Source organism: Aquarana catesbeiana, linkage group LG03 (assembly GCF_042186555.1).
Source record: "Aquarana catesbeiana isolate 2022-GZ linkage group LG03, ASM4218655v1, whole genome shotgun sequence".
Lineage (NCBI taxonomy): Eukaryota > Metazoa > Chordata > Amphibia > Anura > Ranidae > Aquarana > Aquarana catesbeiana.
In genome coordinates, this window is record NC_133326.1 from 645,099,194 (window position 1) to 645,127,079 (window position 27,886).

The following is a 27,886-nucleotide window of genomic DNA, read 5'->3' on the forward strand; positions in this document are numbered from 1 at the left end:
TCCTCTCCCGTTTAATTTTCTAGGACAGGTTGAAGATAAAAGGGAGAATCTAACCTGCAACCATGCAGATAGGGTCCAGTCCGGTACAGGTGGAGAACGCCTAAAGTTTCTGCCTTAGTTTTACCTACAGTTCAATGCTCTTTGACCGGAAACAAGGGCCTTGCAAAAAGACACCGCCCGAAAGGCTTCCTTAACCCTGGACCAACACGCTTCCAGTATTCTTAATCAGTGACTGGGTTACAAATAAAGACAGTTCACCTTGAGCCTCATGTTGCCAGGTCCAGCAGAAGAAACCCAGGCAAAAAAACGAGGTAGAGTCCACTCTGGATTACAGGCAAGTGAAGAACGAGCGGCGCGTGCCAATCACTGATTGTTCTACCCAGGCTGCGTGATGACACAAAAGCTCTCTATGGTGTCAATGGGCCCGTGACTCACTTTCTCAACTCTAACGCATCTCAGTCTGCATGTAAGAAGCCGTCACTTATCTGCTGTTGAAAACACATTGCTCAGTCTCCTCAGAGACTCTCAAAAATTGCCAGTGCTGACTGTATTTCAAGTCATCATGGCGGGGTATTGGGAAAAGTTTTCAATTAGCAATAATCACGCCTCAGTTGAACCTCATTGGCTATGATACTGCCACTGCGCAAAGCTAACCAAATCAGTGCCTGCCAACATCTGCCCTTCCTTGGAGGAGAAATTGACATTGAGGAGAGACACATAAGTGTCATCCAGTGGGCCGCTGAGCATTCTGGGACTTGGCATGTTAATGAGACAGGGACGATGCCTAAGTGGGCATTGTTTACCCACTGAATAGTGTTAGCATTTGAAAGAACTAAGGAGAATCTAAAGGGACAGGGCCCTAGATGTCAGATGCGTTTCTCCCACAGCAGTCCTGAAAGGCCACTGGGAGCGTATGTGTTTGAACAGCTATGCTGCTGAGAAAAGACCAAGGTGGAAGGATTTGGGGCCTTTGTTGAAAGTTCGCTAGATAACATGCCTGAACTGGAGCCCAGGTAAGCTGCCATAGACAAGGGTTGTTGGGAAACAGTTGGTCAAGCAATCACCTTCAGCCACCTTTATTCCTGGCAGATTCCAGGAGCCTAGAAAGGGGGAAGTTAAGACATTTCATCTCTCTGAGCCAGTGAGCATTCCCGGCAGATGTGCATAAAGACTGCCCTATTGGCAGCTCAAAGGCCTCATAGGTAAGTGAAAGGCACTGCCCGAACAGGGACTTGAACCCTGGACCCTCAGATTAAAAGTCTGATGCTCTACCGACTGAGCTATCCAGGCTCTCAAAGCTCATCCTCCATAGCGGTCCAAGCTGCTTGAATCTTGACATGTATGGTGGAAAAAGACCATTCAGCCAAGGGGACCGGGTGCCTGAAAGCACAAGTATTTGGCTTGCCCAGGCTGGCCAATCGTCCTCTCCCGTTTAATTTTCTAGGACAGGTTGAAGATAAAAGGGAGAATCTAACCTGCAACCATGCAGATAGGGTCCAGTCCGGTACAGGTGGAGAACGCCTAAAGTTTCTGCCTTAGTTTTACCTACAGTTCAATGCTCTTTGACCGGAAACAAGGGCCTTGCAAAAAGACACCGCCCGAAAGGCTTCCTTAACCCTGGACCAACACGCTTCCAGTATTCTTAATCAGTGACTGGGTTACAAATAAAGACAGTTCACCTTGAGCCTCATGTTGCCAGGTCCAGCAGAAGAAACCCAGGCAAAAAAACGAGGTAGAGTCCACTCTGGATTACAGGCAAATGAAGAACGAGCGGCGCGTGCCAATCACTGATTGTTCTACCCAGGCTGCGTGATGACACAAAAGCTCTCTATGGTGTCAATGGGCCCGTGACTCACTTTCTCAACTCTAACGCATCTCAGTCTGCATGTAAGAAGCCGTCACTTATCTGCTGTTGAAAACACATTGCTCAGTCTCCTCAGAGACTCTCAAAAATTGCCAGTGCTGACTGTATTTCAAGTCATCGTGGCGGGGTATTGGGAAAAGTTTTCAATTAGCAATAATCACGCCTCAGTTGAACCTCATTGGCTATGATACTGCCACTGCGCAAAGCTAACCAAATCAGTGCCTGCCAACATCTGCCCTTCCTTGGAGGAGAAATTGACATTGAGGAGAGACACATAAGTGTCATCCAGTGGGCCGCTGAGCATTCTGGGACTTGGCATGTTAATGAGACAGGGACGATGCCTAAGTGGGCATTGTTTACCCACTGAATAGTGTTAGCATTTGAAAGAACTAAGGAGAATCTAAAGGGACAGGGCCCTAGATGTCAGATGCGTTTCTCCCACAGCAGTCCTGAAAGGCCACTGGGAGCGTATGTGTTTGAACAGCTATGCTGCTGAGAAAAGACCAAGGTGGAAGGATTTGGGGCCTTTGTTGAAAGTTCGCTAGATAACATGCCTGAACTGGAGCCCAGGTAAGCTGCCATAGACAAGGGTTGTTGGGAAACAGTTGGTCAAGCAATCACCTTCAGCCACCTTTATTTCTGGCAGATTCCAGGAGCCTAGAAAGGGGGAAGTTAGGACATTTCATCTCTCTGAGCCAGTGAGCATTCCCGGCAGATGTGCATAAAGACTGCCCTATTAGCAGCTCAAAGGCCTCATAGGTAAGTGAAAGGCACCGCCCGAACAGGGACTTGAACCCTGGACCCTCAGATTAAAAGTCTGATGCTCTACCGACTGAGCTATCCGGGCTCTCAAAGCTCCTCCTCCATAGCGGTCCAAGCTGCTTGAATCTTGACATGTATGGTGGAAAAAGACCATTCAGCCAAGGGGACCGGGTGCCTAAAAGCACAAGTATTTGGCTTGCCCAGGCTGGCCAATCGTCCTCTCCCGTTTAATTTTCTAGGACAGGTTGAAGATAAAAGGGAGAATCTAACCTGCAACCATGCAGATAGGGTCCAGTCCGGTACAGGTGGAGAACGCCTAAAGTTTCTGCCTTAGTTTTACCTACAGTTCAATGCTCTTTGACCGGAAACAAGGGCCTTGCAAAAAGACACCGCCCGAAAGGCTTCCTTAACCCTGGACCAACACGCTTCCAGTATTCTTAATCAGTGACTGGGTTACAAATAAAGACAGTTCACCTTGAGCCTCATGTTGCCAGGTCCAGCAGAAGAAACCCAGGCAAAAAAACGAGGTAGAGTCCACTCTGGATTACAGGCAAGTGAAGAACGAGCGGCGCGTGCCAATCACTGATTGTTCTACCCAGGCTGCGTGATGACACAAAAGCTCTCTATGGTGTCAATGGGCCCGTGACTCACTTTCTCAACTCTAACGCATCTCAGTCTGCATGTAAGAAGCCGTCACTTATCTGCTGTTGAAAACACATTGCTCAGTCTCCTCAGAGACTCTCAAAAATTGCCAGTGCTGACTGTATTTCAAGTCATCGTGGCGGGGTATTGGGAAAAGTTTTCAATTAGCAATAATCACGCCTCAGTTGAACCTCATTGGCTATGATACTGCCACTGCGCAAAGCTAACCAAATCAGTGCCTGCCAACATCTGCCCTTCCTTGGAGGAGAAATTGACATTGAGGAGAGACACATAAGTGTCATCCAGTGGGCCGCTGAGCATTCTGGGACTTGGCATGTTAATGAGACAGGGACGATGCCTAAGTGGGCATTGTTTACCCACTGAATAGTGTTAGCATTTGAAAGAACTAAGGAGAATCTAAAGGGACAGGGCCCTAGATGTCAGATGCGTTTCTCCCACAGCAGTCCTGAAAGGCCACTGGGAGCGTATGTGTTTGAACAGCTATGCTGCTGAGAAAAGACCAAGGTGGAAGGATTTGGGGCCTTTGTTGAAAGTTCGCTAGATAACATGCCTGAACTGGAGCCCAGGTAAGCTGCCATAGACAAGGGTTGTTGGGAAACAGTTGGTCAAGCAATCACCTTCAGCCACCTTTATTTCTGGCAGATTCCAGGAGCCTAGAAAGGGGGAAGTTAGGGCATTTCATCTCTCTGAGCCAGTGAGCATTCCCGGCAGATGTGCATAAAGACTGCCCTATTGGCAGCTCAAAGGCCTCATAGGTAAGTGAAAGGCACTGCCCAAACAGGGACTTGAACCCTGGACCCTCAGATTAAAAGTCTGATGCTCTACCGACTGAGCTATCCGGGCTCTCAAAGCTCCTCCTCCATAGCGGTCCAAGCTGCTTGAATCTTGACATGTATGGTGGAAAAAGACCATTCAGCCAAGGGGACCGGGTGCCTGAAAGCACAAGTATTTGGCTTGCCCAGGCTGGCCAATCGTCCTCTCCCGTTTAATTTTCTAGGACAGGTTGAAGATAAAAGGGAGAATCTAACCTGCAACCATGCAGATAGGGTCCAGTCCGGTACAGGTGGAGAACGCCTAAAGTTTCTGCCTTAGTTTTACCTACAGTTCAATGCTCTTTGACCGGAAACAAGGGCCTTGCAAAAAGACACCGCCCGAAAGGCTTCCTTAACCCTGGACCAACACGCTTCCAGTATTCTTAATCAGTGACTGGGTTACAAATAAAGACAGTTCACCTTGAGCCTCATGTTGCCAGGTCCAGCAGAAGAAACCCAGGCAAAAAAACGAGGTAGAGTCCACTCTGGATTACAGGCAAGTGAAGAACGAGCGGCGCGTGCCAATCACTGATTGTTCTACCCAGGCTGCGTGATGACACAAAAGCTCTCTATGGTGTCAATGGGCCCGTGACTCACTTTCTCAACTCTAACGCATCTCAGTCTGCATGTAAGAAGCCGTCACTTATCTGCTGTTGAAAACACATTGCTCAGTCTCCTCAGAGACTCTCAAAAATTGCCAGTGCTGACTGTATTTCAAGTCATCATGGCGGGGTATTGGGAAAAGTTTTCAATTAGCAATAATCACGCCTCAGTTGAACCTCATTGGCTATGATACTGCCACTGCGCAAAGCTAACCAAATCAGTGCCTGCCAACATCTGCCCTTCCTTGGAGGAGAAATTGACATTGAGGAGAGACACATAAGTGTCATCCAGTGGGCCGCTGAGCATTCTGGGACTTGGCATGTTAATGAGACAGGGACGATGCCTAAGTGGGCATTGTTTACCCACTGAATAGTGTTAGCATTTGAAAGAACTAAGGAGAATCTAAAGGGACAGGGCCCTAGATGTCAGATGCGTTTCTCCCACAGCAGTCCTGAAAGGCCACTGGGAGCGTATGTGTTTGAACAGCTATGCTGCTGAGAAAAGACCAAGGTGGAAGGATTTGGGGCCTTTGTTGAAAGTTCGCTAGATAACATGCCTGAACTGGAGCCCAGGTAAGCTGCCATAGACAAGGGTTGTTGGGAAACAGTTGGTCAAGCAATCACCTTCAGCCACCTTTATTCCTGGCAGATTCCAGGAGCCTAGAAAGGGGGAAGTTAAGACATTTCATCTCTCTGAGCCAGTGAGCATTCCCGGCAGATGTGCATAAAGACTGCCCTATTGGCAGCTCAAAGGCCTCATAGGTAAGTGAAAGGCACTGCCCGAACAGGGACTTGAACCCTGGACCCTCAGATTAAAAGTCTGATGCTCTACCGACTGAGCTATCCAGGCTCTCAAAGCTCATCCTCCATAGCGGTCCAAGCTGCTTGAATCTTGACATGTATGGTGGAAAAAGACCATTCAGCCAAGGGGACCGGGTGCCTGAAAGCACAAGTATTTGGCTTGCCCAGGCTGGCCAATCGTCCTCTCCCGTTTAATTTTCTAGGACAGGTTGAAGATAAAAGGGAGAATCTAACCTGCAACCATGCAGATAGGGTCCAGTCCGGTACAGGTGGAGAACGCCTAAAGTTTCTGCCTTAGTTTTACCTACAGTTCAATGCTCTTTGACCGGAAACAAGGGCCTTGCAAAAAGACACCGCCCGAAAGGCTTCCTTAACCCTGGACCAACACGCTTCCAGTATTCTTAATCAGTGACTGGGTTACAAATAAAGACAGTTCACCTTGAGCCTCATGTTGCCAGGTCCAGCAGAAGAAACCCAGGCAAAAAAACGAGGTAGAGTCCACTCTGGATTACAGGCAAATGAAGAACGAGCGGCGCGTGCCAATCACTGATTGTTCTACCCAGGCTGCGTGATGACACAAAAGCTCTCTATGGTGTCAATGGGCCCGTGACTCACTTTCTCAACTCTAACGCATCTCAGTCTGCATGTAAGAAGCCGTCACTTATCTGCTGTTGAAAACACATTGCTCAGTCTCCTCAGAGACTCTCAAAAATTGCCAGTGCTGACTGTATTTCAAGTCATCGTGGCGGGGTATTGGGAAAAGTTTTCAATTAGCAATAATCACGCCTCAGTTGAACCTCATTGGCTATGATACTGCCACTGCGCAAAGCTAACCAAATCAGTGCCTGCCAACATCTGCCCTTCCTTGGAGGAGAAATTGACATTGAGGAGAGACACATAAGTGTCATCCAGTGGGCCGCTGAGCATTCTGGGACTTGGCATGTTATTGAGACAGGGACGATGCCTAAGTGGGCATTGTTTACCCACTGAATAGTGTTAGCATTTGAAAGAACTAAGGAGAATCTAAAGGGACAGGGCCCTAGATTCTCCTGTCAGATGCGTTTCTCCCACAGCAGTCCTGAAAGGCCACTGGGAGCGTATGTGTTTGAACAGCTATGCTGCTGAGAAAAGACCAAGGTGGAAGGATTTGGGGCCTTTGTTGAAAGTTCGCTAGATAACATGCCTGAACTGGAGCCCAGGTAAGCTGCCATAGACAAGGGTTGTTGGGAAACAGTTGGTCAAGCAATCACCTTCAGCCACCTTTATTTCTGGCAGATTCCAGGAGCCTAGAAAGGGGGAAGTTAGGACATTTCATCTCTCTGAGCCAGTGAGCATTCCCGGCAGATGTGCATAAAGACTGCCCTATTGGCAGCTCAAAGGCCTCATAGGTAAGTGAAAGGCACCGCCCGAACAGGGACTTGAACCCTGGACCCTCAGATTAAAAGTCTGATGCTCTACCGACTGAGCTATCCAGGCTCTCAAAGCTCCTCCTCCATAGCGGTCCAAGCTGCTTGAATCTTGACATGTATGGTGGAAAAAGACCATTCAGCCAAGGGGACCGGGTGCCTGAAAGCACAAGTATTTGGCTTGCCCAGGCTGGCCAATCGTCCTCTCCCGTTTAATTTTCTAGGACAGGTTGAAGATAAAAGGGAGAATCTAACCTGCAACCATGCAGATAGGGTCCAGTCCGGTACAGGTGGAGAACGCCTAAAGTTTCTGCCTTAGTTTTACCTACAGTTCAATGCTCTTTGACCGGAAACAAGGGCCTTGCAAAAAGACACCGCCCGAAAGGCTTCCTTAACCCTGGACCAACACGCTTCCAGTATTCTTAATCAGTGACTGGGTTACAAATAAAGACAGTTCACCTTGAGCCTCATGTTGCCAGGTCCAGCAGAAGAAACCCAGGCAAAAAAACGAGGTAGAGTCCACTCTGGATTACAGGCAAGTGAAGAACGAGCGGCGCGTGTCAATCACTGATTGTTCTACCCAGGCTGCGTGATGACACAAAAGCTCTCTATGGTGTCAATGGGCCCGTGACTCACTTTCTCAACTCTAACGCATCTCAGTCTGCATGTAAGAAGCCGTCACTTATCTGCTGTTGAAAACACATTGCTCAGTCTCCTCAGAGACTCTCAAAAATTGCCAGTGCTGACTGTATTTCAAGTCATCGTGGCGGGGTATTGGGAAAAGTTTTCAATTAGCAATAATCACGCCTCAGTTGAACCTCATTGGCTATGATACTGCCACTGCGCAAAGCTAACCAAATCAGTGCCTGCCAACATCTGCCCTTCCTTGGAGGAGAAATTGACATTGAGGAGAGACACATAAGTGTCATCCAGTGGGCCGCTGAGCATTCTGGGACTTGGCATGTTAATGAGACAGGGACGATGCCTAAGTGGGCATTGTTTACCCACTGAATAGTGTTAGCATTTGAAAGAACTAAGGAGAATCTAAAGGGACAGGGCCCTAGATGTCAGATGCGTTTCTCCCACAGCAGTCCTGAAAGGCCACTGGGAGCGTATGTGTTTGAACAGCTATGCTGCTGAGAAAAGACCAAGGTGGAAGGATTTGGGGCCTTTGTTGAAAGTTCGCTAGATAACATGCCTGAACTGGAGCCCAGGTAAGCTGCCATAGACAAGGGTTGTTGGGAAACAGTTGGTCAAGCAATCACCTTCAGCCACCTTTATTTCTGGCAGATTCCAGGAGCCTAGAAAGGGGGAAGTTAGGGCATTTCATCTCTCTGAGCCAGTGAGCATTCCCGGCAGATGTGCATAAAGACTGCCCTATTGGCAGCTCAAAGGCCTCATAGGTAAGTGAAAGGCACCGCCCGAACAGGGACTTGAACCCTGGACCCTCAGATTAAAAGTCTGATGCTCTACCGACTGAGCTATCCGGGCTCTCAAAGCTCCTCCTCCATAGCGGTCCAAGCTGCTTGAATCTTGACATGTATGGTGGAAAAAGACCATTCAGCCAAGGGGACCGGGTGCCTGAAAGCACAAGTATTTGGCTTGCCCAGGCTGGCCAATCGTCCTCTCCCATTTAATTTTCTAGGACAGGTTGAAGATAAAAGGGAGAATCTAACCTGCAACCATGCAGATAGGGTCCAGTCCGGTACAGGTGGAGAACGCCTAAAGTTTCTGCCTTAGTTTTACCTACAGTTCAATGCTCTTTGACCGGAAACAAGGGCCTTGCAAAAAGACACCGCCCGAAAGGCTTCCTTAACCCTGGACCAACACGCTTCCAGTATTCTTAATCAGTGACTGGGTTACAAATAAAGACAGTTCACCTTGAGCCTCATGTTGCCAGGTCCAGCAGAAGAAACCCAGGCAAAAAAACGAGGTAGAGTCCACTCTGGATTACAGGCAAGTGAAGAACGAGCGGCGCGTGTCAATCACTGATTGTTCTACCCAGGCTGCGTGATGACACAAAAGCTCTCTATGGTGTCAATGGGCCCGTGACTCACTTTCTCAACTCTAACGCATCTCAGTCTGCATGTAAGAAGCCGTCACTTATCTGCTGTTGAAAACACATTGCTCAGTCTCCTCAGAGACTCTCAAAAATTGCCAGTGCTGACTGTATTTCAAGTCATCGTGGCGGGGTATTGGGAAAAGTTTTCAATTAGCAATAATCACGCCTCAGTTGAACCTCATTGGCTATGATACTGCCACTGCGCAAAGCTAACCAAATCAGTGCCTGCCAACATCTGCCCTTCCTTGGAGGAGAAATTGACATTGAGGAGAGACACATAAGTGTCATCCAGTGGGCCGCTGAGCATTCTGGGACTTGGCATGTTAATGAGACAGGGACGATGCCTAAGTGGGCATTGTTTACCCACTGAATAGTGTTAGCATTTGAAAGAACTAAGGAGAATCTAAAGGGACAGGGCCCTAGATGTCAGATGCGTTTCTCCCACAGCAGTCCTGAAAGGCCACTGGGAGCGTATGTGTTTGAACAGCTATGCTGCTGAGAAAAGACCAAGGTGGAAGGATTTGGGGCCTTTGTTGAAAGTTCGCTAGATAACATGCCTGAACTGGAGCCCAGGTAAGCTGCCATAGACAAGGGTTGTTGGGAAACAGTTGGTCAAGCAATCACCTTCAGCCACCTTTATTTCTGGCAGATTCCAGGAGCCTAGAAAGGGGGAAGTTAGGACATTTCATCTCTCTGAGCCAGTGAGCATTCCCGGCAGATGTGCATAAAGACTGCCCTATTGGCAGCTCAAAGGCCTCATAGGTAAGTGAAAGGCACCGCCCGAACAGGGACTTGAACCCTGGACCCTCAGATTAAAAGTCTGATGCTCTACCGACTGAGCTATCCAGGCTCTCAAAGCTCCTCCTCCATAGCGGTCCAAGCTGCTTGAATCTTGACATGTATGGTGGAAAAAGACCATTCAGCCAAGGGGACCGGGTGCCTGAAAGCACAAGTATTTGGCTTGCCCAGGCTGGCCAATCGTCCTCTCCCGTTTAATTTTCTAGGACAGGTTGAAGATAAAAGGGAGAATCTAACCTGCAACCATGCAGATAGGGTCCAGTCCGGTACAGGTGGAGAACGCCTAAAGTTTCTGCCTTAGTTTTACCTACAGTTCAATGCTCTTTGACCGGAAACAAGGGCCTTGCAAAAAGACACCGCCCGAAAGGCTTCCTTAACCCTGGACCAACACGCTTCCAGTATTCTTAATCAGTGACTGGGTTACAAATAAAGACAGTTCACCTTGAGCCTCATGTTGCCAGGTCCAGCAGAAGAAACCCAGGCAAAAAAACGAGGTAGAGTCCACTCTGGATTACAGGCAAGTGAAGAACGAGCGGCGCGTGTCAATCACTGATTGTTCTACCCAGGCTGCGTGATGACACAAAAGCTCTCTATGGTGTCAATGGGCCCGTGACTCACTTTCTCAACTCTAACGCATCTCAGTCTGCATGTAAGAAGCCGTCACTTATCTGCTGTTGAAAACACATTGCTCAGTCTCCTCAGAGACTCTCAAAAATTGCCAGTGCTGACTGTATTTCAAGTCATCGTGGCGGGGTATTGGGAAAAGTTTTCAATTAGCAATAATCACGCCTCAGTTGAACCTCATTGGCTATGATACTGCCACTGCGCAAAGCTAACCAAATCAGTGCCTGCCAACATCTGCCCTTCCTTGGAGGAGAAATTGACATTGAGGAGAGACACATAAGTGTCATCCAGTGGGCCGCTGAGCATTCTGGGACTTGGCATGTTAATGAGACAGGGACGATGCCTAAGTGGGCATTGTTTACCCACTGAATAGTGTTAGCATTTGAAAGAACTAAGGAGAATCTAAAGGGACAGGGCCCTAGATGTCAGATGCGTTTCTCCCACAGCAGTCCTGAAAGGCCACTGGGAGCGTATGTGTTTGAACAGCTATGCTGCTGAGAAAAGACCAAGGTGGAAGGATTTGGGGCCTTTGTTGAAAGTTCGCTAGATAACATGCCTGAACTGGAGCCCAGGTAAGCTGCCATAGACAAGGGTTGTTGGGAAACAGTTGGTCAAGCAATCACCTTCAGCCACCTTTATTTCTGGCAGATTCCAGGAGCCTAGAAAGGGGGAAGTTAGGGCATTTCATCTCTCTGAGCCAGTGAGCATTCCCGGCAGATGTGCATAAAGACTGCCCTATTGGCAGCTCAAAGGCCTCATAGGTAAGTGAAAGGCACCGCCCGAACAGGGACTTGAACCCTGGACCCTCAGATTAAAAGTCTGATGCTCTACCGACTGAGCTATCCGGGCTCTCAAAGCTCCTCCTCCATAGCGGTCCAAGCTGCTTGAATCTTGACATGTATGGTGGAAAAAGACCATTCAGCCAAGGGGACCGGGTGCCTGAAAGCACAAGTATTTGGCTTGCCCAGGCTGGCCAATCGTCCTCTCCCATTTAATTTTCTAGGACAGGTTGAAGATAAAAGGGAGAATCTAACCTGCAACCATGCAGATAGGGTCCAGTCCGGTACAGGTGGAGAACGCCTAAAGTTTCTGCCTTAGTTTTACCTACAGTTCAATGCTCTTTGACCGGAAACAAGGGCCTTGCAAAAAGACACCGCCCGAAAGGCTTCCTTAACCCTGGACCAACACGCTTCCAGTATTCTTAATCAGTGACTGGGTTACAAATAAAGACAGTTCACCTTGAGCCTCATGTTGCCAGGTCCAGCAGAAGAAACCCAGGCAAAAAAACGAGGTAGAGTCCACTCTGGATTACAGGCAAGTGAAGAACGAGCGGCGCGTGTCAATCACTGATTGTTCTACCCAGGCTGCGTGATGACACAAAAGCTCTCTATGGTGTCAATGGGCCCGTGACTCACTTTCTCAACTCTAACGCATCTCAGTCTGCATGTAAGAAGCCGTCACTTATCTGCTGTTGAAAACACATTGCTCAGTCTCCTCAGAGACTCTCAAAAATTGCCAGTGCTGACTGTATTTCAAGTCATCGTGGCGGGGTATTGGGAAAAGTTTTCAATTAGCAATAATCACGCCTCAGTTGAACCTCATTGGCTATGATACTGCCACTGCGCAAAGCTAACCAAATCAGTGCCTGCCAACATCTGCCCTTCCTTGGAGGAGAAATTGACATTGAGGAGAGACACATAAGTGTCATCCAGTGGGCCGCTGAGCATTCTGGGACTTGGCATGTTAATGAGACAGGGACGATGCCTAAGTGGGCATTGTTTACCCACTGAATAGTGTTAGCATTTGAAAGAACTAAGGAGAATCTAAAGGGACAGGGCCCTAGATGTCAGATGCGTTTCTCCCACAGCAGTCCTGAAAGGCCACTGGGAGCGTATGTGTTTGAACAGCTATGCTGCTGAGAAAAGACCAAGGTGGAAGGATTTGGGGCCTTTGTTGAAAGTTCGCTAGATAACATGCCTGAACTGGAGCCCAGGTAAGCTGCCATAGACAAGGGTTGTTGGGAAACAGTTGGTCAAGCAATCACCTTCAGCCACCTTTATTTCTGGCAGATTCCAGGAGCCTAGAAAGGGGGAAGTTAGGACATTTCATCTCTCTGAGCCAGTGAGCATTCCCGGCAGATGTGCATAAAGACTGCCCTATTGGCAGCTCAAAGGCCTCATAGGTAAGTGAAAGGCACCGCCCAAACAGGGACTTGAACCCTGGACCCTCAGATTAAAAGTCTGATGCTCTACCGACTGAGCTATCCAGGCTCTCAAAGCTCCTCCTCCATAGCGGTCCAAGCTGCTTGAATCTTGACATGTATGGTGGAAAAAGACCATTCAGCCAAGGGGACCGGGTGCCTGAAAGCACAAGTATTTGGCTTGCCCAGGCTGGCCAATCGTCCTCTCCCGTTTAATTTTCTAGGACAGGTTGAAGATAAAAGGGAGAATCTAACCTGCAACCATGCAGATAGGGTCCAGTCCGGTACAGGTGGAGAACGCCTAAAGTTTCTGCCTTAGTTTTACCTACAGTTCAATGCTCTTTGACCGGAAACAAGGGCCTTGCAAAAAGACACCGCCCGAAAGGCTTCCTTAACCCTGGACCAACACGCTTCCAGTATTCTTAATCAGTGACTGGGTTACAAATAAAGACAGTTCACCTTGAGCCTCATGTTGCCAGGTCCAGCAGAAGAAACCCAGGCAAAAAAACGAGGTAGAGTCCACTCTGGATTACAGGCAAGTGAAGAACGAGCGGCGCGTGCCAATCACTGATTGTTCTACCCAGGCTGCGTGATGACACAAAAGCTCTCTATGGTGTCAATGGGCCCGTGACTCACTTTCTCAACTCTAACGCATCTCAGTCTGCATGTAAGAAGCCGTCACTTATCTGCTGTTGAAAACACATTGCTCAGTCTCCTCAGAGACTCTCAAAAATTGCCAGTGCTGACTGTATTTCAAGTCATCGTGGCGGGGTATTGGGAAAAGTTTTCAATCAGCAATAATCACTCTATCGAAAAGCCAGTGGCGTGCAAAACACACCTCAAAAACTTCCACCCGGTGCCAAAAAAAAGTGCCCACACATAGAGAGTGAAACACAAAAACGTGCAACGGGTGTACAGAGTCCTCCACTAGGGAAGGACCTTACCCTGATCCCCCGGGGCGTTAGGCTCCAGACAGGGACTGAGGTACTCAGACAAAGGGGTCCATCCGGCCGAAACCAGGCGGACCCCCACAACTGGAAGGACTGCCGAAGCAGACCAACCCAAGTACAGTGGGGCTCTCCCGAAGAGAGACCCCTCAAAGGAGAGGGCGAACCAAGCCAAAAGGCCTATGTCCACCCCCTCCCAAGACTTTCAGAGTAGGCCTGAGGACCCACACCCTACTCGCCACACAGTGACAAAACGTGTATACAAAGACAACCAAAAAAAAGACAAAAAGGTGACAAACAGGGGTAAAAGAAAGAGTGGGGAAGATGGTGAGATGGGAGAGTGAAAGTGGCCATTGTGCTATACAATGGCCAGCCCTCCGGCCAGGCATAAAAATTTCCCCTGGTCCTGGCCAAAAGGCCCGGCCCAAGAGGCAGGTGCGAAAAACGTGTGTTGTGGTGAAGTGACCATGGTGCCATAAAATCAAGTGCTTTCACACCGTGACTATATGGCACCCCTGAACTGCCACTTCAGGGGCACATTCACCACTGGCTTTTCGAAAAAGCCCTGACCACCCAGCCCAGACCACAGCAGACCCCACCACAGACAGGAAGGATATGGAGATCAGGAAGCCGGAAAGAGCCCTTTACCATCAGGCTCTGCCGTCGCTCCCATCACTCCTCCTAATTACATTCGGGAAGTACTTGCCACTCCCTCCCCCCCTTGCAAGGCAGGAGTAAGCGTTCTCTCCCAAATAACTGTCTGGAGCTAGATCCACCCCAATCCAGGCCAGAAGGCCAGGGTCCCGACCCTCTGGTTCAGACCCCGTGATTCTCCATCCCCATCAGAAGGCTTCCCTTTCGGCTACAAACCGCTCCAGGTCACCTTCACTCCAGCAGGTTTTGCATAGCAACCGCAATCCCATCTCTATTTCGCCATAGATCAGGGACGGAAGCAAGCGCCACCTCCTGGAAACTGATAAGAATAGATACTACACTTGATCTTCGCCAAAAGGCCGAGAAGCAATTAGCAATAATCACGCCTCAGTTGAACCTCATTGGCTATGATACTGCCACTGCGCAAAGCTAACCAAATCAGTGCCTGCCAACATCTGCCCTTCCTTGGAGGAGAAATTGACATTGAGGAGAGACACATAAGTGTCATCCAGTGGGCCGCTGAGCATTCTGGGACTTGGCATGTTAATGAGACAGGGACGATGCCTAAGTGGGCATTGTTTACCCACTGAATAGTGTTAGCATTTGAAAGAACTAAGGAGAATCTAAAGGGACAGGGCCCTAGATGTCAGATGCGTTTCTCCCACAGCAGTCCTGAAAGGCCACTGGGAGCGTATGTGTTTGAACAGCTATGCTGCTGAGAAAAGACCAAGGTGGAAGGATTTGGGGCCTTTGTTGAAAGTTCGCTAGATAACATGCCTGAACTGGAGCCCAGGTAAGCTGCCATAGACAAGGGTTGTTGGGAAACAGTTGGTCAAGCAATCACCTTCAGCCACCTTTATTTCTGGCAGATTCCAGGAGCCTAGAAAGGGGGAAGTTAGGACATTTCATCTCTCTGAGCCAGTGAGCATTCCCGGCAGATGTGCATAAAGACTGCCCTATTGGCAGCTCAAAGGCCTCATAGGTAAGTGAAAGGCACCGCCCGAACAGGGACTTGAACCCTGGACCCTCAGATTAAAAGTCTGATGCTCTACCGACTGAGCTATCCAGGCTCTCAAAGCTCCTCCTCCATAGCAGTCCAAGCTGCTTGAATCTTGACATGTATGGTGGAAAAAGACCATTCAGCCAAGGGGACCGGGTGCCTGAAAGCACAAGTATTTGGCTTGCCCAGGCTGGCCAATCGTCCTCTCCCGTTTAATTTTCTAGGACAGGTTGAAGATAAAAGGGAGAATCTAACCTGCAACCATGCAGATAGGGTCCAGTCCGGTACAGGTGGAGAACGCCTAAAGTTTCTGCCTTAGTTTTACCTACAGTTCAATGCTCTTTGACCGGAAACAAGGGCCTTGCAAAAAGACACCGCCCGAAAGGCTTCCTTAACCCTGGACCAACACGCTTCCAGTATTCTTAATCAGTGACTGGGTTACAAATAAAGACAGTTCACCTTGAGCCTCATGTTGCCAGGTCCAGCAGAAGAAACCCAGGCAAAAAAACGAGGTAGAGTCCACTCTGGATTACAGGCAAGTGAAGAACGAGCGGCGCGTGCCAATCACTGATTGTTCTACCCAGGCTGCGTGATGACACAAAAGCTCTCTATGGTGTCAATGGGCCCGTGACTCACTTTCTCAACTCTAACGCATCTCAGTCTGCATGTAAGAAGCCGTCACTTATCTGCTGTTGAAAACACATTGCTCAGTCTCCTCAGAGACTCTCAAAAATTGCCAGTGCTGACTGTATTTCAAGTCATCGTGGCGGGGTATTGGGAAAAGTTTTCAATTAGCAATAATCACTCTATCGAAAAGCCAGTGGCGTGCAAAACACACCTCAAAAACTTCCACCCGGTGCCAAAAAAAAGTGCCCACACATAGAGAGTGAAACACAAAAACGTGCAACGGGTGTACAGAGTCCTCCACTAGGGAAGGACCTTACCCTGATCCCCCGGGGCGTTAGGCTCCAGACAGGGACTGAGGTACTCAGACAAAGGGTCCATCCGGCCGAAACCAGGCGGACCCCCACAACTGGAAGGACTGCCGAAGCAGACCAACCCAAGTACAGTGGGGCTCTCCCGAAGAGAGACCCCTCAATGGAGAGGGCGAACCAAGCCAAAAGGCCTATGTCCACCCCCTCCCAAGACTTTCAGAGTAGGCCCGAGGACCCACACCCTACTCGCCACACAGTGACAAAACGTGTATACAAAGACAACCAAAAAAAAGACAAAAAGGTGACAAACAGGGGTAAAAGAAAGAGTGGGGAAGATAGTGAGATGGGAGAGTGAAAGTGGCCATTGTGCTATACAATGGCCGGCCCTCCGGCCAGGCATAAAAATTTCCCCTGGTCCTGGCCAAAAGGCCCGGCCCAAGAGGCAGGTGCGAAAAACGTGTGTTGTGGTGAAGTGACCATGGTGCCATAAAATCAAGTGCTTTCACACCGTGACTATACGGCACCCCTGAACTGCCACTTCAGGGGCACATTCACCACTGGCTTTTCGAAAAAGCCCTGACCACCCAGCCCAGACCACAGCAGACCCCACCACAGACAGGAAGGATATGGAGATCAGGAAGCCGGAAAGAGCCCTTTACCATCAGGCTCTGCCGTCGCTCCCATCACTCCTCCTAATTACATTCGGGAAGTACTTGCCACTCCCTCCCCCCCTTGCAAGGCAGGAGTAAGCGTTCTCTCCCAAATAACTATCTGGAGCTAGATCCGCCCCAATCCAGGCCAGAAGGCCAGGGTCCCGACCCTCTGGTTCAGACCCCGTGGTTCTCCATCCCCATCAGAAGGCTTCCCTTTCGGCTACAAACCGCTCCAGGTCACCTTCACTCCAGCAGGTTTTGCATAGCAACCGCAATCCCATCTCTATTTCGCCATAGATCAGGGACGGAAGCAAGCGCCACCTCCTGGAAACTGATAAGAATAGATTTTTTTTTTTTTTTTTTTTTTTTTTTTTTTTTTAACCACATCAGTTCTGGAAAAATAACCCAATCTTATATCTTTTGTCTTAGGTATTTTCGACAGATAAGAGGAACTCCGTCTATTTTCCATCAATACATCATTTGTGGTAAGTCTAATTATTTTTTATTATTATTGTTATTATTATTATTTTTTTATATTTAAATTCTATTTAATCATTCTATTCCAAAGGTTAAATTTCCAAAATATTTCTGATTTTTCTCTACCAAAGCATTTAATATCTCTCAAATAATAGGTATACAAGAAGCTCAAACCTAATCTGACACAAGCCTCCTCTACAATAATTTCTCTTCTAAATAAGTTAATATTCCTTACTTTCCAAAGTGCCATTTTTATTGAGCTTATTAGTAGCCAAATTCTTTTAAAGTCTTCTTTTGGAATTCCCACTCCATAAAGCACCATTTCATACTTAAAATTTTTAATCGAACTTAGCTCTTGAATCAGACTTCCAGCTTTTTTCCAAACTTCCTGTGCATATGCACAATTCCAAAAAACATGAAGTGGGGTTTCATCAGCATAGCAGCCCAGCTTTACACATTGTGCATTCCTAATCAATCCTCTACAATATTGAAAGTTCTTAGTTGGCAGGATTTCTCTTACGATACTCCAGGCTAAGTCTTTCTGTTCATTGGATAGGAGTCCACAAGCCACCCTATCCCAAATTTCTTTAGTTGTTTTGTATGAAAAATTCTTGATTGGGCTCATTATACATCTCTCTTCCAGGAGTTTTTTTAATTTCTTATAATCTTTTAAAACATTCATATCAACATCCACCAGTTTGAAATCCTTAAAGATTCTTTCTAAAATAATATAGTTTTCTGGAGGTGTCCATCTTACCGGTTTTGTCTGATCCAATTCCGTCCATTTATATCGATTCATAAAGAATCTCAGTTGGTATTTAAGAAAGGTATTTAGTCGTCCTTCTTGACTTACTAACTTGTAAAAAAATATACGAAAAATATTTAATGCACAAAAATTTTCTTATGTCAGGAAAACCTTTCCCTCCTTTGCTTTTGGGTTTATATATTTCTTCTCGTTTCAATCTTTCCATCTTAACGCCCCAAAAGAAATTAAAACAGCTTTTAATCAATCTTTTCAACATTAAAACTGGTGGGAAAAAAACCATTGCTAAATATAGAATAATTGGAAGAATAACTTGTTTTAAGATCAGAATCTTCCCTTCCATCGTTAAAGTTCTTAGTCTCCAAAAGTCTAATTTTTTCTTTACTCTTTCCAGGAGTGCTTCCCAGTTTTTGATGTTGCCTCCAGTCTGCAGAAAGTAAACTCCTAAAATTTTTGACTCTGTTACCCTGGGTATCTTGATGTCCTTTTCAATATAAAAATTCCCAAAAGTAAGAACTCCCGATTTTTCCAAATTAATTTTGAATCCCGAGCCTCCACAGAACCATTCCACAATCCTGAGGGCTCTTTTAAGACTTTTGGAATTTTTAACCACAAGGGTTACATCATCCATATAGGCGACTGTTTTAACGTGATATCCATTACTTCCAGGTATAAAAAATCCTTCCACTACTTTATCTTTTCTAATTGCATTCAATAAAGGTTCTATTGCACAAATGAAGAGTATTGGAGATAGTGGGCACCCTTGTTTCACTCCACTTAATAAATTAATTTTTCCTGATAAGAAACCATTGATCGAAACCACACTAAAAGCATTGCTATAGAGACTTTTGATCTGTTTTAAAAGCTTGTCTGGAAAACTCATCTTCTTTAAAACACGGAATAAAAACTCATGGGCCACTCTATCGTAGGCTTTTTCAAAGTCTAGGGATGCCAGAGCCAAGCTCTGACCACGATCTTTCACATCCCATATTATATCACGTATTAATATTAAAGAGTCAGAAATGGTCCTACCTGGCACCGCACAAGTCTGATCCTCCAAGATTATTGATTCCACGTGTTTTTTCATTCTGTTGGCAATCAATTTCGCATATATCTTGTAGTCCGTATTTAGTAATGTAATCGGTCTCCAATTCTTGATTAGTTCTTTATCTCCTTTTTTATAGATGAGGACTATCACACCTTCATTCCAGGAGTCTGGCAATTTAAAATTTTTGGATACTTCATCAATAACTTCCATAAAATCATTTTTAAGAATTCCCCAAAAAAATTGATAAAATTCTACAGGAAGTCCATCCTTGCCAGGGGTTTTAAAATTGGAGAAACTATTAATAACGGTCAATACTTCTTCAGGGTTAAAATCTTTTGCCAACAATTCTTGATCTAATATATTTAAAGCATTATCCAGACCTTTAATAAAAAATTCCGATAAAAAGTCATCTATTTTTTTTGTGCAAAACAGCTCTTTATAAAAATCTTCTACTTTTCCCAATTTTTTCCTTATTGTGGTTTCTCCTTCGATTTTTTTAATTTCATGTTTATTACCAATGATTTTTTTGAAAAAGAATTTTGAACATTTTTCATTTTCCTCCAGGTCTCTTACTCTAGAATTGAAGATAATTTGCTTTCCTCTGTCTTCCAACACTTTTTTAATTTCTCTCCTTGTTTTTTCTATTTCAGTTCCTATATCGATACCTTCATTTGCAAAAAGATGGAGAACTTGCAAATTAGCGGTAAGTTTTTGATATACTTCTCTTTTCTCCTTTGCTTCTTCTTTGCTTTTCTTGATAAAAAATTCTTTAAAAAGCACTTTTCCTTCATCCCACCATATCAGAATGTTTTCATAATTCGCCTTTCTCTTATTCCATTCCTTGTACAAATCTTCAAATTCCTCTCTTATTTTTCCTTCTTTTAATAATGAGGTGTTTAGTTTCCAGTAGGGAGATTTTTTCTCCACCCCACCTCCAATTTCCACCTTACAGAAAATTAGTTTATGGTCTGAGAAGCAGTTATCCTTGGTTTCAAACTCCTTTATTTTGATGCATTCTGACATAAAAAAGTAATCGATTCTAGACTCCGCTCTATTGCTGCTCCATGTCATTTTATGACTCAAATCTGCTCCACAAGCCATCCATGCATCTTTCAGATTTATGGAAGAAATCACATCTTTTAGGCTAGTAACGGAACTATCTTTCTTTTGATTGTCGTCCAGCGAGCAGTTAAAATCTCCACCAATGATTATTGGGTCCGTTCCTAGAGAAAAGAGTTGTAAAATTTCGAATAATTCTTTTCTTTCTTCTTTTAAGTTAGAAGCATAAACATTAAAAACTTTTATTTTTTGTTCTCCTTTCTTCAGGGTTGCCATTAGGAGTCTTCCGGGGCAGAGGTCTTCGATTGCGGTAAGCTCCCACTCTTTTGATGTCAAGATACCGACTCCTACACATTTGTTTGCATTTCCTCCAGAAAAAACGGCATTCCCCTTCCAAAATTTTTTAATTTCATCATAAGATATTCTTTGTTCCAAATTGCATTCTTGTAAGAAAATAATGTCAAACCCCTGCATCTCTAAGAAGTCGTACAGAGCCGCTCTTCTTCTTGGGCTCCTCAGACTTCTCACGTTCAGGGACGCTATTTTCGTCATTTTGATAGTCGAGTGATTGCAGGGCTTTCCCCACCGCCCTCTTCTGGTCCAGATGGATACTCCTCAATCCTGAGACTCTCTTCTTCCGGTTCGCTTGAAGAGATATCCCCGATGATAGGCTCTACGACTCGAACTTTTCTTTTCCCTTCATTTTCCTCTTCTTCTGTTTCTTCTTGTCTTTCTTTCGAACCTCTTTTTAGGGACATAGCGTCTACCTGCATGTTCCCAGGTTCTTCCACTACCTCCACAGGTTCTGGTGCTTTGATGTTCACTTGCACTTCCATCTCCTTTTCACTTGTTTTCCCTTCTTCCAACGGCCCCTCTGGTACTTCTGCCATCCCACTATTCCCGGTTTCCTCCACTACCTGGGTCACATCCGTGGGATCTTTGAGTTGTTCCTCCTCTGGTGTTACTTGGGCCTCTCCTCCTTCTTTTTCATTGTTTCCTCTTTCTTCTTCTTCTTCTTTTCCTCCATCTTCTGCATCTTTCTTCCTCTTCTCTTCTTCTTCCTCTTCTCTTCTTCTCGGGCAGTCTAATTTTGTATGAGATTGCCCTACACACTTCCAACATCTTTGGCAAAAATTATCATCATGGCCATACTCCGCACACTTTTTACAGTATGGGGGCATGCCAGCAAAAAAAAGATATCCTCTACTCCGATTAATAAAAATAATGGGTGGCGGTCTACTCACTCCTCCGTCTTGATCTTTCCTGAAAGTGACAAGGAACCGCCTCTTGCCATTCCATACCCCGAAGGAGTTTTTTCCATCCCCTTTAAAGGTGACTTTTTCACAATATCTATATAAATATTGTTCCACCTCTTTCTGAGAAATAAAAGGATTGTACATATGTACTGTAAGTAATTTTGCCTGCTGTTGAAATAAAGGCAAAATTCGGATTCCTTGAAAGATTGGGTCATCCATTCGCTCCATATATAGGGAAAAGGCCCTCTCGCAGGCTCCAGTGCTGTTCAGAGTCACATCCACTGTTCCTCGAGAAAAAAAATCTTGTACGCAAAAATAATCCTTCAAAGAAATACCTAGCATTGGGCCAAAAATTTTGTTATACAGGAACTGAAGATTCTTCTCTTCACGAAATCCTGCTCCCACCATAAAGCGTAGAGTATCCTTCATGCTGAAGAATTCTGAAGAGGCAGACTCACGGTGATCACCTCCTTTCTTCTCTCTTCTTCTTAGGAACTCCATTTCCAAAAACGAATAAATAATGAGCTTCCGTCCGGAAAAACGAATAGGTAATGAACCTCTTCAAAGAAAACGAATAAATAATGAGATGTTGCTTCCTCCGTCCAATCCAACGATCCCAACGAACTCCGATATGCAAATATAGTCTTGAGATAAATCCCAAGCTATAGATCGTCCCCCGTTAAACTTCAGACAGCGCTGAGCCCAAAAGCAGCATGAACCAGACCAGTTAAGGAGCAGGTTGACAAGGCCAAGCTCAGTTGGTGTCTTCAGTAAACCTCTTAAACTAGACCAGGCAGTCGAAACTACACTAGATCATAGCCAAAAGGCCGAGAAGCAATTAGCAATAATCACTCTCTATCGAAAAGCCAGTGGCGTGCAAAACACACCTCAAAAACTTCCACCCGGTGCCAAAAAAAAGTGCCCACACATAGAGAGTGAAACACAAAAACGTGCAACGGGTGTACAGAGTCCTCCACTAGGGAAGGACCTTACCCTGATCCCCCGGGGCGTTAGGCTCCAGACAGGGACTGAGGTACTCAGACAAAGGGTCCATCCGGCCGAAACCAGGCGGACCCCCACAACTGGAAGGACTGCCGAAGCAGACCAACCCAAGTACAGTGGGGCTCTCCCGAAGAGAGACCCCTCAAAGGAGAGGGCGAACCAAGCCAAAAGGCCTATGTCCACCCCCTCCCAAGACTTTCAGAGTAGGCCCGAGGACCCACACCCTACTCGCCACACAGTGACAAAACGTGTATACAAAGACAACCAAAAAAAAGACAAAAAGGTGACAAACAGGGGTAAAAGAAAGAGTGGGGAAGATAGTGAGATGGGAGAGTGAAAGTGGCCATTGTGCTATACAATGGCCGGCCCTCCGGCCAGGCATAAAAATTTCCCCTGGTCCTGGCCAAAAGGCCCGGCCCAAGAGGCAGGTGCGAAAAACGTGTGTTGTGGTGAAGTGACCATGGTGCCATAAAATCAAGTGCTTTCACACCGTGACTATACGGCACCCCTGAACTGCCACTTCAGGGGCACATTCACCACTGGCTTTTCGAAAAAGCCCTGACCACCCAGCCCAGACCACAGCAGACCCCACCACAGACAGGAAGGATATGGAGATCAGGAAGCCGGAAAGAGCCCTTTACCATCAGGCTCTGCCGTCGCTCCCATCACTCCTCCTAATTACATTCGGGAAGTACTTGCCACTCCCTCCCCCCCTTGCAAGGCAGGAGTAAGCGTTCTCTCCCAAATAACTATCTGGAGCTAGATCCGCCCCAATCCAGGCCAGAAGGCCAGGGTCCCGACCCTCTGGTTCAGACCCCGTGGTTCTCCATCCCCATCAGAAGGCTTCCCTTTCGGCTACAAACCGCTCCAGGTCACCTTCACTCCAGCAGGTTTTGCATAGCAACCGCAATCTCATCTCTATTTCGCCATAGATCAGGGACGGAAGCAAGCGCCACCTCCTGGAAACTGATAAGAATAGATACTACACTTGATCTTCGCCAAAAGGCCGAGAAGCAATTAGCAATAATCACGCCTCAGTTGAACCTCATTGGCTATGATACTGCCACTGCGCAAAGCTAACCAAATCAGTGCCTGCCAACATCTGCCCTTCCTTGGAGGAGAAATTGACATTGAGGAGAGACACATAAGTGTCATCCAGTGGGCCGCTGAGCATTCTGGGACTTGGCATGTTAATGAGACAGGGACGATGCCTAAGTGGGCATTGTTTACCCACTGAATAGTGTTAGCATTTGAAAGAACTAAGGAGAATCTAAAGGGACAGGGCCCTAGATGTCAGATGCGTTTCTCCCACAGCAGTCCTGAAAGGCCACTGGGAGCGTATGTGTTTGAACAGCTATGCTGCTGAGAAAAGACCAAGGTGGAAGGATTTGGGGCCTTTGTTGAAAGTTCGCTAGATAACATGCCTGAACTGGAGCCCAGGTAAGCTGCCATAGACAAGGGTTGTTGGGAAACAGTTGGTCAAGCAATCACCTTCAGCCACCTTTATTTCTGGCAGATTCCAGGAGCCTAGAAAGGGGGAAGTTAGGACATTTCATCTCTCTGAGCCAGTGAGCATTCCCGGCAGATGTGCATAAAGACTGCCCTATTGGCAGCTCAAAGGCCTCATAGGTAAGTGAAAGGCACTTCCCAAACAGGGACTTGAACCCTGGACCCTCAGATTAAAAGTCTGATGCTCTACCGACTGAGCTATCCAGGCTCTCAAAGCACCTCCTCCATAGCGGTCCAAGCTGCTTGAATCTTGACATGTATGGTGGAAAAAGACCATTCAGCCAAGGGGACCGGGTGCCTGAAAGCACAAGTATTTGGCTTGCCCAGGCTGGCCAATCGTCCTCTCCCGTTTAATTTTCTAGGACAGGTTGAAGATAAAAGGGAGAATCTAACCTGCAACCATGCAGATAGGGTCCAGTCCGGTACAGGTGGAGAACGCCTAAAGTTTCTGCCTTAGTTTTACCTACAGTTCAATGCTCTTTGACCGGAAACAAGGGCCTTGCAAAAAGACACCGCCCGAAAGGCTTCCTTAACCCTGGACCAACACGCTTCCAGTATTCTTAATCAGTGACTGGGTTACAAATAAAGACAGTTCACCTTGAGCCTCATGTTGCCAGGTCCAGCAGAAGAAACCCAGGCAAAAAAACGAGGTAGAGTCCACTCTGGATTACAGGCAAGTGAAGAACGAGCGGCGCGTGCCAATCACTGATTGTTCTACCCAGGCTGCGTGATGACACAAAAGCTCTCTATGGTGTCAATGGGCCCGTGACTCACTTTCTCAACTCTAACGCATCTCAGTCTGCATGTAAGAAGCCGTCACTTATCTGCTGTTGAAAACACATTGCTCAGTCTCCTCAGAGACTCTCAAAAATTGCCAGTGCTGACTGTATTTCAAGTCATCGTGGTGGGGTATTGGGAAAAGTTTTCAATTAGCAATAATCACTCTATCGAAAAGCCAGTGGCGTGCAAAACACACCTCAAAAACTTCCACCCGGTGCCAAAAAAAGTGCCCACACATAGAGAGTGAAACACAAAAAAGTGCAACGGGTGTACAGAGTCCTCCACTAGGGAAGGACCTTACCCTGATCCCCCGGGGCGTTAGGCTCCAGACAGGGACTGAGGTACTCAGACAAAGGGTCCATCTGGCCGAAACCAGGCGGACCCCCACAACTGGAAGGACTGCCGAAGCAGACCAACCCAAGTACAGTGGGGCTCTCCCGAAGAGAGACCCCTCAAAGGAGAGGGCGAACCAAGCCAAAAGGCCTATGTCCACCCCCTCCCAAGACTTTCAGAGTAGGCCCGAGGACCCACACCCTACTCGCCACACAGTGACAAAACGTGTATACAAAGACAACCAAAAAAAAAAAGACAAAAAGGTGACAAACAGGGGTAAAGAAAAGAGTGGGGAAGATAGTGAGATGGGAGAGTGAAAGTGGCCATTGTGCTATACAATGGCCGGCCCTCCGGCCAGGCATAAAAATTTCCCCTGGTCCTGGCCAAAAGGCCCGGCCCAAGAGGCAGGTGCGAAAAACGTGTGTTGTGGTGAAGTGACCATGGTGCCATAAAATCAAGTGCTTTTACACCGTGACTATACGGCACCCCTGAACTGCCACTTCAGGGGCACATTCACCACTGGCTTTTCGAAAAAGCCCTGACCACCCAGCCCAGACCACAGCAGACCCCACCACAGACAGGAAGGGTATTGAGATCAGGAAGCCGGAAAGAGCCCTTTACCATCAGGCTCTGCCGTCGCTCCCATCACTCTTCCTAATTACATTCGGGAAGTACTTGCCACTCCCTCCCCCCCTTGCAAGGCAGGAGTAAGCGTTCTCTCCCAAATAACTGTCTGGAGCTAGATCCGCCCCAATCCAGGCCAGAAGGCCAGGGTCCCGACCCTCTGGTTCAGACCCCGTGGTTCTCCATCCCCATCAGAAGGCTTCCCTTTCGGCTACAAACCGCTCCAGGTCACCTTCACTCCAGCAGGTTTTGCATAGCAACCGCAATCCCATCTCTATTTCGCCATAGATCAGGGACGGAAGCAAGCGCCACCTCCTGGAATCTGATAAGAACAGATACTAGATTCGATCTTAGCCAAAGTGCCGAGAAGCAATTAGCAATAATCACACCTCAGTTGAACCTCATTGGCTATGATACTGCCACTGCGCAAAGCTAACCAAATCAGTGCCTGCCAACATCTGCCCTTCCTTGGAGGAGAAATTGACATTGAGGAGAGACACATAAGTGTCATCCAGTGGGCCGCTGAGCATTCTGGGACTTGGCATGTTAATGAGACAGGGACGATGCCTAAGTGGGCATTGTTTACCCACTGAATAGTGTTAGCATTTGAAAGAACTAAGGAGAATCTAAAGGGACAGGGCCCTAGATGTCAGATGCGTTTCTCCCACAGCAGTCCTGAAAGGCCACTGGGAGCGTATGTGTTTGAACAGCTATGCTGCTGAGAAAAGACCAAGGTGGAAGGATTTGGGGCCTTTGTTGAAAGTTCGCTAGATAACATGCCTGAACTGGAGCCCAGGTAAGCTGCCATAGACAAGGGTTGTTGGGAAACAGTTGGTCAAGCAATCACCTTCAGCCACCTTTATTTCTGGCAGATTCCAGGAGCCTAGAAAGGGGGAAGTTAGGACATTTCATCTCTCTGAGCCAGTGAGCATTCCCGGCAGATGTGCATAAAGACTGCCCTATTGGCAGCTCAAAGGCCTCATAGGTAAGTGAAAGGCACCGCCCGAACAGGGACTTGAACCCTGGACCCTCAGATTAAAAGTCTGATGCTCTACCGACTGAGCTATCCGGGCTCTCAAAGCTCCTCCTCCATAGCGGTCCAAGCTGCTTGAATCTTGACATGTATGGTGGAAAAAGACCATTCAGCCAAGGGGACCGGGTGCCTGAAAGCACAAGTATTTGGCTTGCCCAGGCTGGCCAATCGTCCTCTCCCGTTTAATTTTCTAGGACAGGTTGAAGATAAAAGGGAGAATCTAACCTGCAACCATGCAGATAGGGTCCAGTCCGGTACAGGTGGAGAACGCCTAAAGTTTCTGCCTTAGTTTTACCTACAGTTCAATGCTCTTTGACCGGAAACAAGGGCCTTGCAAAAAGACACCGCCCGAAAGGCTTCCTTAACCCTGGACCAACACGCTTCCAGTATTCTTAATCAGTGACTGGGTTACAAATAAAGACAGTTCACCTTGAGCCTCATGTTGCCAGGTCCAGCAGAAGAAACCCAGGCAAAAAAACGAGGTAGAGTCCACTCTGGATTACAGGCAAGTGAAGAACGAGCGGCGCGTGCCAATCACTGATTGTTCTACCCAGGCTGCGTGATGACACAAAAGCTCTCTATGGTGTCAATGGGCCCGTGACTCACTTTCTCAACTCTAACGCATCTCAGTCTGCATGTAAGAAGCCATCACTTATCTGCTGTTGAAAACACATTGCTCAGTCTCCTCAGAGACTCTCAAAAATTGCCAGTGCTGACTGTATTTCAAGTCATCGTGGCGGGGTATTGGGAAAAGTTTTCAATTAGCAATAATCACTCTATCGAAAAGCCAGTGGCGTGCAAAACACACCTCAAAAACTTCCACCCGGTGCCAAAAAAAAGTGCCCACACATAGAGAGTGAAACACAAAAAAGTGCAACGGGTGTACAGAGTCCTCCACTAGGGAAGGACCTTACCCTGATCCCCCGGGGCGTTAGGCTCCAGACAGGGACTGAGGTACTCAGACAAAGGGTCCATCTGGCCGAAACCAGGTGGACCCCCACAACTGGAAGGTCTGCCGAAGCAGACCGACCCAAGTACAGTGGGGCTCCCCCGAAGGGAGACCCCTCAAAGGAGAGGGCGAACCAAGCCAAAAGGCCTATGTCCACCCCCTCCCAAGACTTTCAGAGTAGGCCCGAGGACCCACACCCTACTCGCCACACAGTGACAAAACGTGTATACAAAGACAACCAAAAAAAGACAAAAAGGTGACAAACAGGGG

General features: G+C 47.2%; 14 non-coding genes and 7 pseudogenes across 14 annotated transcripts; all 21 read right to left on the bottom strand.

Annotated features, from left to right (window-relative positions):
* Window positions 1–510: 510 nt before the first annotated feature.
* LOC141134970 (U4 spliceosomal RNA) lies at window positions 511–651 on the bottom strand. Its single transcript, XR_012243284.1, has one exon. It is a non-coding gene; the product is annotated as a U4 spliceosomal RNA (small nuclear RNA).
* Window positions 652–1,931: 1,280 nt separating this feature from the next.
* Window positions 1,932–2,072, bottom strand: LOC141135165 (U4 spliceosomal RNA). The gene has a single exon (XR_012243453.1). It is a non-coding gene; the product is annotated as a U4 spliceosomal RNA (small nuclear RNA).
* A 566-nt stretch (window positions 2,073–2,638) lies between these two features.
* Window positions 2,639–2,711, bottom strand: TRNAK-UUU (transfer RNA lysine (anticodon UUU)). The gene has a single exon. It is a non-coding gene; the product is annotated as a tRNA-Lys (tRNA).
* A 641-nt stretch (window positions 2,712–3,352) lies between these two features.
* On the bottom strand, window positions 3,353–3,493 carry LOC141135166 (U4 spliceosomal RNA). The gene has a single exon (XR_012243454.1). It is a non-coding gene; the product is annotated as a U4 spliceosomal RNA (small nuclear RNA).
* Window positions 3,494–4,059: 566 nt separating this feature from the next.
* On the bottom strand, window positions 4,060–4,132 carry TRNAK-UUU (transfer RNA lysine (anticodon UUU)). The gene has a single exon. It is a non-coding gene; the product is annotated as a tRNA-Lys (tRNA).
* A 641-nt stretch (window positions 4,133–4,773) lies between these two features.
* Window positions 4,774–4,914, bottom strand: LOC141134971 (U4 spliceosomal RNA). Its single transcript, XR_012243285.1, has one exon. It is a non-coding gene; the product is annotated as a U4 spliceosomal RNA (small nuclear RNA).
* A 1,280-nt stretch (window positions 4,915–6,194) lies between these two features.
* LOC141135167 (U4 spliceosomal RNA) lies at window positions 6,195–6,335 on the bottom strand. The gene has a single exon (XR_012243455.1). It is a non-coding gene; the product is annotated as a U4 spliceosomal RNA (small nuclear RNA).
* Window positions 6,336–7,621: 1,286 nt separating this feature from the next.
* Window positions 7,622–7,762, bottom strand: LOC141135168 (U4 spliceosomal RNA). Its single transcript, XR_012243456.1, has one exon. It is a non-coding gene; the product is annotated as a U4 spliceosomal RNA (small nuclear RNA).
* A 566-nt stretch (window positions 7,763–8,328) lies between these two features.
* TRNAK-UUU (transfer RNA lysine (anticodon UUU)) lies at window positions 8,329–8,401 on the bottom strand. Its single transcript has one exon. It is a non-coding gene; the product is annotated as a tRNA-Lys (tRNA).
* A 641-nt stretch (window positions 8,402–9,042) lies between these two features.
* LOC141135169 (U4 spliceosomal RNA) lies at window positions 9,043–9,183 on the bottom strand. The gene has a single exon (XR_012243457.1). It is a non-coding gene; the product is annotated as a U4 spliceosomal RNA (small nuclear RNA).
* Window positions 9,184–10,463: 1,280 nt separating this feature from the next.
* On the bottom strand, window positions 10,464–10,604 carry LOC141135170 (U4 spliceosomal RNA). Its single transcript, XR_012243458.1, has one exon. It is a non-coding gene; the product is annotated as a U4 spliceosomal RNA (small nuclear RNA).
* Window positions 10,605–11,170: 566 nt separating this feature from the next.
* Window positions 11,171–11,243, bottom strand: TRNAK-UUU (transfer RNA lysine (anticodon UUU)). The gene has a single exon. It is a non-coding gene; the product is annotated as a tRNA-Lys (tRNA).
* A 641-nt stretch (window positions 11,244–11,884) lies between these two features.
* Window positions 11,885–12,025, bottom strand: LOC141135171 (U4 spliceosomal RNA). Its single transcript, XR_012243459.1, has one exon. It is a non-coding gene; the product is annotated as a U4 spliceosomal RNA (small nuclear RNA).
* Window positions 12,026–13,305: 1,280 nt separating this feature from the next.
* On the bottom strand, window positions 13,306–13,427 carry LOC141135701 (U4 spliceosomal RNA; annotated as a pseudogene).
* Window positions 13,428–14,561: 1,134 nt separating this feature from the next.
* LOC141135363 (U4 spliceosomal RNA) lies at window positions 14,562–14,626 on the bottom strand (annotated as a pseudogene).
* Window positions 14,627–15,906: 1,280 nt separating this feature from the next.
* On the bottom strand, window positions 15,907–16,028 carry LOC141135633 (U4 spliceosomal RNA; annotated as a pseudogene).
* Window positions 16,029–23,401: 7,373 nt separating this feature from the next.
* Window positions 23,402–23,466, bottom strand: LOC141135364 (U4 spliceosomal RNA; annotated as a pseudogene).
* Window positions 23,467–24,746: 1,280 nt separating this feature from the next.
* LOC141135717 (U4 spliceosomal RNA) lies at window positions 24,747–24,921 on the bottom strand (annotated as a pseudogene).
* Window positions 24,922–26,003: 1,082 nt separating this feature from the next.
* LOC141135487 (U4 spliceosomal RNA) lies at window positions 26,004–26,068 on the bottom strand (annotated as a pseudogene).
* A 566-nt stretch (window positions 26,069–26,634) lies between these two features.
* Window positions 26,635–26,707, bottom strand: TRNAK-UUU (transfer RNA lysine (anticodon UUU)). The gene has a single exon. It is a non-coding gene; the product is annotated as a tRNA-Lys (tRNA).
* Window positions 26,708–27,348: 641 nt separating this feature from the next.
* LOC141135634 (U4 spliceosomal RNA) lies at window positions 27,349–27,470 on the bottom strand (annotated as a pseudogene).
* Between the last annotated feature and the right edge of the window lie 416 nt (window positions 27,471–27,886).